This window comes from Rhipicephalus sanguineus, chromosome 3, assembly GCF_013339695.2.
Source record: "Rhipicephalus sanguineus isolate Rsan-2018 chromosome 3, BIME_Rsan_1.4, whole genome shotgun sequence".
NCBI lineage: Eukaryota > Metazoa > Arthropoda > Arachnida > Ixodida > Ixodidae > Rhipicephalus > Rhipicephalus sanguineus.
The window spans coordinates 183,543,004-183,551,442 of NC_051178.1; the positions used below are offsets into that span (position 1 = coordinate 183,543,004).

The following is an 8,439-nucleotide window of genomic DNA, read 5'->3' on the forward strand; positions in this document are numbered from 1 at the left end:
AGAAAACGAAGAGCGCGAGTTAGCGTTAAGCTTTCCGTCTCAGTGCAAAGAACGAGACGAGTTGAGATGATGTATCGAGTTTCAGATTCGAGTTCGGGAAAAGGAATGCTTCGAAACACGAGCGCGGTAGCTCACACCAAGAAAGGTGTCGACAAAAAAACGTGCCCAAGAGGTGAACAAAGTCGAGAAATATGAAGCAATTTCGCTCGTACTACTCACAGCCACCGGCCCCCGTACTAAGTCCTTTTTTACTTTTTTTTTTCTCACCGCAGCACACACGCACAAAAATAAAACAAAGAACGGCAGCAACCGGACATATAACAAATGTGCTCATTGGCTACGACCGTCTCCAGCGCTGCTCAGGACCAATGATCACCGCTGTAACAACATTATCACCGAAGTCCATTTAGACGAGATGCGGGTTCCCGCAAACTATCTCACCGCAAAGACGACTGAAATTCTCGAGTTGATATCAGCAGCAGCGGTAATTGCGGGTTCCTTTGGCACAGTAACAGTAAAGAGTTGCCGCGATTTCCACGAACCCAAGTGATCCGAGCTACATGCAGTACACCTGTTGTTAAAATTCACGCACCGAGCTTGACAGCTGATAGCCTCCTCCGAATAAATGGGAAAAATTCGAGCATACCGTTTTTAGGGGACCTTCGGAGGAAACTCCTTGAATCTCAGTGAGAGCCACGACTGGCAGAAATGAGAAAAATAGCTACAGAAGAGCGTTAATAAAAAAAAGAAAGCGTCCTTCAAATCACGTGGCTGCTCTTTCTACCCGATAGATGTCTCTCGATACCCCCCCTTCGAAAATTCCCGAAGTCTCCACTACTCCACTATGCTCCACTGTATCCTGTTTATTAAAATTTTATTGGCTGTTCGCCAGAGAAGGCGAGGAACACGCTAGGCCTGGCTGGATAGCGAAGGCCTAGATGTCATTGTCATAGCAGGCCATAGCATAGATCCACTTGTTTTGTAAACGTGACAGCTGACTTGAGCTAGCGGCGCCCTTGGCGGTTGCACCGTGGTACAGCTGCCTCAGCGATGCGAAAATCATGCTACGTGGTGCTTGAAGAGTAGCGCGAGTCGACTGAACCAAATAAACGCCGAAACCTTCTTGGAGGGAGTGGATATTCGCCCGGCATCCGGCTGAATTGCGCGAGCGGAACTTGGCCGGCAGTGTCTCCTCATTGGCCGGCTGTAGTCACGTGGTTAATGCCGGAATCCTGAGGCAAAAAGCGCTTTGCCGGCACGGGTGTATTTGCCGAGTGTCATTTCGCGAGTGGCCGTCAAGCGAAGATGCCGGCATTTAGTGAGAGAACAATTATATGCCGGTAGTTTGACTTACTCACGCCGTCGCCACGTCTGAAAACACACGCCGTGACGGCAACAGATGTCCGGTTCTGGTTTGACCGGCAATTTGCTTTCGCGGCCGGCCGTCAAGTGACGAGCGCCGGCACTTAGAGCACGGACGTATTTGCAGAGTTTCATTTCGCGAGTGGCCGTCAAGCGAAGACTTAGTGCTGGTAAGCCACGTCTGAAAACGCACGCCGTGACGGCAACAGTTGTCCGGTTCTGGTTTGACCGGCAGTTTGCTTTCGCGGCCGGGCGTCAAGCGACGAGCGCCGGCACTTAGCGCACGGACGTATTTGCAGAGTTTCATTTCGCGAGTGGCCGTCAAGCGAAGAGTGCGGGCATTTAGTGCGGGAACAATTATATGCCGGTAGTTTGACTTAACCACGCCGTCGCCACGTCTGAAAACGCACGTCGTGACGGTACAGTTGTCCGGTTCTGGTTTGACCGGCAGTTTGCTTTCGCGGCCGGCCGTCAAGCGACGAGCGCCGGCACTTAGCGCGGAGACAATTATTTGCCGGTAGTTTTACTTATCCATGGTATAGCCTCCCCTGAAAACATGCTGTAACTACTACGACGGCACAAGTCGTCCGGTTGTGGTTTGACCGGCATTTCGCTTCGTTTAACTCAGTCAGAACCTGCTACGGTATATCCTCCACTTAGAATGCCCTGCGAACTTCGCAAGTGTACGGTTGCCTTTCACAATGCACATTGGAGAGAAAAAAAAAAGTGGTGTCGTGTTTCAATTTTTTTATTTCCATGTTGCCAAAATTAATGTCAAACATTTAGAGGTTACGAAAAATTCTGAAATGCACAATACTCACACGAAAGTTACATATTTTTGTTCTTTGGCTGCCTCTGATGACATATGGAAGGGCTATGATATCAGCAAGGCACTACTGAACATCTTGTGCATTTTATGAGATGAAAAAGTCCTTGGCCAGGGAATGTCGCTGGAGCCAACATTTCGACAAACGGGCCTGCTTTGTTAGGGCAGCATTGATGATAACAAGTCCACCTGTCGAAATGTTGGCTCCAGCAAATGCCTTTTCAAGGATTTTTTTCATCTCTGCAAGCTTCCACCTTATCGTCTTTGAATGTCTCCAACACACTCACTTTGCCTTTTTTTTCTTGTTGCACGGTACACAAAAAGTAATTTTAGGCATTATAAAAGGCAACACAAGTCTTAGTTTACACTTAACATGGAAAATATGCACATAAATATTGTCAAAAGTCACCCACAGCGGGAACATTGCACAGTTTCTTCTTTGGCAGCCTCAAATCAGATGGAGGGGTAGGGTATGATAACGGCAATCAGTAGAGGTCAAACTCTACACAAAAGGTAACATCAGGTGATATAAAAAAGTAGCACGTCTCGGTTTACAATTTTAACATGGAAAATATGCACATAAATATTGTCACACGTAGTGGGAACAATGCACATAGCAGTTTCTTCTCTGGTAATCTCAAATCACATGGAGGGGTATGTTAATGGCAATTAGTAGAGGTCAAGCTCTACACAAAAGGTAACATCAAGTGATATAAAAAAGTAGCACAGGTCTTAGTTTACAGAATTTTAACATGGAAAATAAGCATATATATATTGTCTATAAAGTCACACGTAGTGGGAACATTGCACAGTTTCTTCTTTGGTAATCTCAAATCGCATGGAGGGGTATGATGCCAGCTACAGTGCCAGTGAAACCTTTCATTGTCTCCATGACATTTCTCACTTTTTTGTTGTTGTTGCATGGTACACAAAAGGTCATTTCAGAAGTTATAGATGGCTTGCACATGATGTCATAGACGCAGCTTCTGAATGAACTGGCACTGCACGATGGTGGCTCTGATGACAAACAAGTTTCGTCTATGTGAAAAGAACATGGCAGGAACATCTGTGTGCAAATAACAAAAGTATACGTGCATGTGGTGTTTTGATAACATTAATGTGGCATCCCTAAACGCCGCGTCCCCACGTGCTGGTGCTCCAACACGGTGCTTTCAATGACATCAATGCAAGCCATCAATAACAAGTAACAAAGTTCTTAGTTTGTACAATGTTGACGTGAAAGCCAACGCACAATGTTGACGTACATATTAGCCAAAGTCACACACACTTGGAACATTGCCACAGTTTCTTTTTTGGCTGCCTCTTCAACAATGTGCAAGGTATATGGTACCAGCGAAGACACCAATCACAAAAAATAGAGTCAAACTTCTCAAGCTCTTCGTGACACTGTTCACATTCCCACTGGTGCATTGATTGTTTCACCTTCACTGTGCTCGTTACAGCGAGCCAAGCATCACTGCTGAAGAAGGGCCTTACAAGGTTGATGTCCACGCACTCGTCCAAAATACCACAGTGCAGCAAATCTGGCTTTGTTTCCACATCTTCTTCTTCAAGAATTTTACCACTGAGGGCACTGTCTGCAGCTGTGTGGCCCACTAGCCACGTCAGGATTGCTGATTTTTTCTCAAAACAAGTGCGTGATCTAAATGGCACAGAGCCTGCACCACGTTTCCGTTGAGAGGAAGTCCAATAACTGTTGAGCTGTGCCCTTTGGGGCGCCCACACTTCCTCATAGCAGGAGCAACCTTGATGTTTTTAAGAGATTCAGAAGATAGCCCATTTGGCTCATCAGTGTTCGAACATGCAAGGGGTTCGCTTGTTTCGGTTTGTATGAAAGTGGGAGAAACAATGTACTGCGCACCACTTACAGTTGGTGTTTCACCTGAGTCGGAAACAACAGCTTCAACTGCTGGCACAGTGGAGGTGGCAGTGCTGCTTTTGCCTGGTTCTCTAATCTCTTCTTCCGGCAGTGAGGTCGGAGGCATGATGTGTTCGTCATCAGCCTCAAGATCTGCTGTGACTTGCTTTTTAGCAATAATTACATCCTCATCCACAGACCAATGCTTAAGAAGCACCTCTAGAATTTGCAGCCTCTCTCTAAACTTCGGTGTGGAAACTTCAGAAACGATGCTGGCAATCTTGCTAGCAACTGCAGCAGCTTTCCTGTATTTCTGATGGCTAGAAAGTATTGGCTGTTTTTTTCGTGTTGTCAATTTGCAGAGGTTCTGGTTGTTCATTTTCTTCTGACACCAGCACCTTCCTGGTGTGGATATAATGTCCTGCCAGCCAGCGGTCCGCACACAAGCTTGGCTCGAACTTGTCCAAACCCAGGTCACAGCGTGTCGCAAACATGTGACAACAGGGGAGACACATGGCCACTCTGAAACTGCAGTTACAGTCATTCGCTGATGCAGCGCTGTTGGAGTGAGCACTGGCTTCATTGGAAAGGCGCAGCTGGCGCTCGATGTGCTTGTAGGCATAAGGTGTCAGTAGCTGACAATATAGCTCGTGATCTTTGTCACTGTTCTTGAGGACCCTCTTCTTTTGTAGCATTGAGGCTGCCTTGTGGCTTCGCTCTTGCCTCGCTGCCTGAACATAGCAAAAGAAGTTTTTTGCAAAGTTTTCTAGAGAACTGTGCCTGTCCACAATGCTTTTTAGCTTTGCATTAATATTTTCTACACGGTTGTTCGTCGAATTAAAAAAATTTCCGCTGAGCCACTTCATGCCCATTGTCCATTCCTTGTAGATTGAATGCCAGTTACTTTCGAAGTACTGAATGATTTGCTTTGGCGACAGTTCCTTTAGGGTCTCATACAAGTTTAAGTACTCATCCTCATTTTTGGCATACACCATCCGCTGCAAGATTTCCAGAGCTGTCTCCTGCTGTGCTTTTGATATACTCATCTTTTGAAGAGAAAGTTCTCTTCTAAAAGTTCTCAAGGTGTGAAATGCACAGATCTGTAGGGACGATTTTGGCAGAACTTCTCTTACCACATGGCGCTCCTTGATATCTTTATCCGCCATGGTCACCTTGATCGAGTCCCATTTGCTGTTCAGAGCTTTGAAGACTTCAAAAAACCATTTTAGGGTCTCCCCGTCTTCCGTCATGAAAAGGCCAACTGCTACAATCTCGCTTTCTCCATTGCCATCTTCTACTACAATGAGGAAGCAAGACATCCGTGTCTCCAGAAGTTTATAGGTGGCGTCAATGAAGATTATTTCAGGATAGTTGCTGAAGCTTCTCTTCATCCCCTCATCCTGAAAAAAAATTGCCTTGAGGTCGTTGCTTTCATCCGCCAGGACACGAACAGTGCAGTTGTATTTATCCTGGAGCAACTTCACTGTAGCCTCCAGGTCATTGCGGGGGCACCCTTTTCTGTTCTCAGCTGCCATGTTAGACAAGTCTCTTAGTGTGATAACACTATTTGTTTCGTTCTCCAAGTGCTCTTTTAGGAGCTTTTTGTCTGCACGCAGCTGGAGCATGGATTTAGCTTTTTGTCGCAGCAGAGGTGGCAGCCTCCGTTGCTGAGGTAAGTGCCTATAAAGGGGCTCGGACACGCTGTGATTGGTGTGCTGTAGACACACACTTCGGACTTCCAGGTGTGCTCCATCTTTGGTAGCAACGAATAGATGTAGAACCCACAGTCTTGCCGGAAGGTCCTGCAAAAACACAGAAAAATAATTGGGGTTGCTGTGAACACGTCTTACACATGTGTGGATAATGAGTAGGATCTAGATTAGGGCACACAAAGCAGTACCAGTGATCTAGCCTCCCTGCATACATTGCATTTACTCTTTCACACCAACTGCAGATACAATGCAGCCACAATGTGGCACTGCAGGTGTAGTGGCCACTTCACAGGGTAAGTGGTACTCAATTATTTGCAAGCTGTTAGTTGAAATCAGCTCAGATTTCAATAAAGTGCTCTATATATATACAAATTACATGAGCTTCATTGCCTTCGCAGGTAATGTACAGTGCTTCCAGCTTAGCGACCCCAACCAGGAAGAATACATGTACTGGTGGCTGACACGCATTCGAAGTGTGCCCGCAGCATGAAGCAGAAAAGTGACATGCTGACCGTTGGTAAACCCTGGTGTATCTTGTGGTTCATGGCAAGGAAATCGAATGGAAAAAAGCTGTGTTCAAAGCAATTCCTCACTCATAAGTGACTCATGACTGCAGTGAACGAACATTCACTGATTCCCTTGTGAATTCAACTAAGACGACTCGCAGGCAAAAGCAATCTTCTTTTTCTTTTCAGTCGCCACCCTCCAGAAGCTCTGTGCTCCTAGCGTAATACTGCACTGCCTCCAAGATCGGAGGCACCTCACCTGGTTTTGCATTGCCTCCGTGATCGGCCCACCTTTGACTAAGCTACGATGTCATGTCATGGGGGCATCATGTGACGCCACGTCAGAATTTGTGACGTCACGATGACGTCAAATTTTTGCGATCTATGACGTCACGATGACGTCATCACGTGAATCTTTTTTAATCACTTCTAGGAGAGGAGAGGACTAAAGAGAAATTCAGGTAGGCCTTCAGAACAGATGTAGAAACACATGCATGTTACACTGGAAGCGCTCACTGCAAATCTACCAACACATCTTTTGCTGCATGATATGAACGTTGTTGGCGATTAAAGGCTTTCATTTTTCACACTGCTATATGTTGTCGTGCCATATATATATGTACACTGCTAACATGCACAAATGTAATCATGCCACTTACGAGGACGTTCTTTCGGTCGCTGTCGAGGTGAACTTCTTCCCTCCGTGGATGCAGCAGTACTTCACACTCTGATATTTCAGATGCTCACCCATCTTGCTTGCGATGTTGCCGACTCTTTTCTTCGCGGCATTGATGGTTCGCGCATCTCTTTTCCATAGCTGCACAAAGTTAGTTGAGCTGTAGGCGGCGATGGCCTTTTCGAGTTCAGCAAAACTGCCGAACCGGTCACCCACATGGAAGGTTGCGTCACTGGCAGCCAAACGGTCGTCCTGGGGATCGGAGCAGACAGCTGCCCCACCACGCGCGGACGGGCGAGCCTGAACGAAATCGTCGTCTGACGAAGCCATCTTCACAGTGGTCGACGTGGTCCGTTGTGCTGAGAAGCATTCGCGAGTCTGCAACGCCTGCAGACAAGGGCGCTTTCCGTGCGGACAAAACTCGAGAAAGCGCGCTCTTCGCGAGCAGAAGCGCTGTGTAGAAAATACAAAAGTAAAGAAATGGAGCAGGACCGTCCTCCAGAAACACTGGAAGAAGCCCTGGAGGGAAGTGGGGTCCGAAAGACGAAAACCGCAAGCGGGGATGAAACCCTCTCCCCAACTCGGACGGAGGGCCGGCGGCTCTAAACGGGGGCCGGCGCGAGCGACTGAGCAAAGACGTTTTGTATTGATTCTGTGAATATAGTGAGTTGTTTCCTTGTTACTAAAGCTTTCTCGTGTGACTTTCTGACGAGTTTCCGTCGACAAAGTGTAATTAACAAAATCAGAGGCTGGGTCCGAGCCAGTTGGCACATTGACATTATGAAACCGTTAAGCGCACAAAGACGGGAACAAGCGCTCTTTGTGTCGTCTTCTTGTTCCCGTCTTTGTGCGCTTAACGGTTTCATAATGTAATTAACAGAATATGCAACACATTGTTCACGTGACTGCGGCCAGCCAGTGAGAAATATTCCGTTGACGCGCGTTCTTAAAGAATATAGCAAGTAAGAACACGTGACTGTGGCCAGCCAGTAAGAAATATGCCGTCTACGCGCGCTTATAGAACAGAAAGAGCAGGGGAGCAGGTTCTTGGGCAAATACAGCATTTGATACCAGCGCGTCTCAGAAAATCGAAACTACCGGCAAATAACTACAACCTGCCTGCTTATGGTGCCGTCACGCTGCAAAGAAAGTAACAGCGCGAAAGGAACAAAGACGACGGAGACCACGGGACAAGGATTTTCTTTGCTCTAAATATGAACCAACTAGCCCTCATCAAGTTGTTACTAATGCAAGTCGTCACAGTGCGGTTTCAGGGGTACCAGAAAAAAGTAAAAGAAAAACACCGACCAAGATAAAAGAAATTTGTGAATTGCTGGTTCTCAATAAAGTTTATTCCTCCTCCTCTGTTACCTTGGTCGGCGCTTTAGAGCACCGACCAAGCGTCGATTGCGTCGATTTACGATGAGCGTCGATTTGCGATACCACTACCGATCGACGATTTACGATACCGCATATTC

The 8,439-nt window shown here is 46.8% G+C and overlaps 1 protein-coding gene across 4 annotated transcripts in view; it reads right to left on the reverse strand.

The window, feature by feature from the left end:
* The window catches only part of LOC119387806 (P2R1A-PPP2R2A-interacting phosphatase regulator 1), a 34,320-nt gene extending 33,553 nt beyond the window's left edge, over positions 1-767 (reverse strand). For 3 of the 4 annotated variants that reach the window (XM_049413690.1, XM_049413691.1, XM_049413689.1), the window contains exon 1: positions 220-275. The gene's annotated coding sequence lies outside the window, so the exon portion shown is untranslated. Of the gene's footprint in view, positions 1-219; positions 276-646 lie in introns of those variants that run through there. The other variant, XM_037655318.2, reaches the window with a different exon arrangement.
* Between the last annotated feature and the right edge of the window lie 7,672 nt (positions 768-8,439).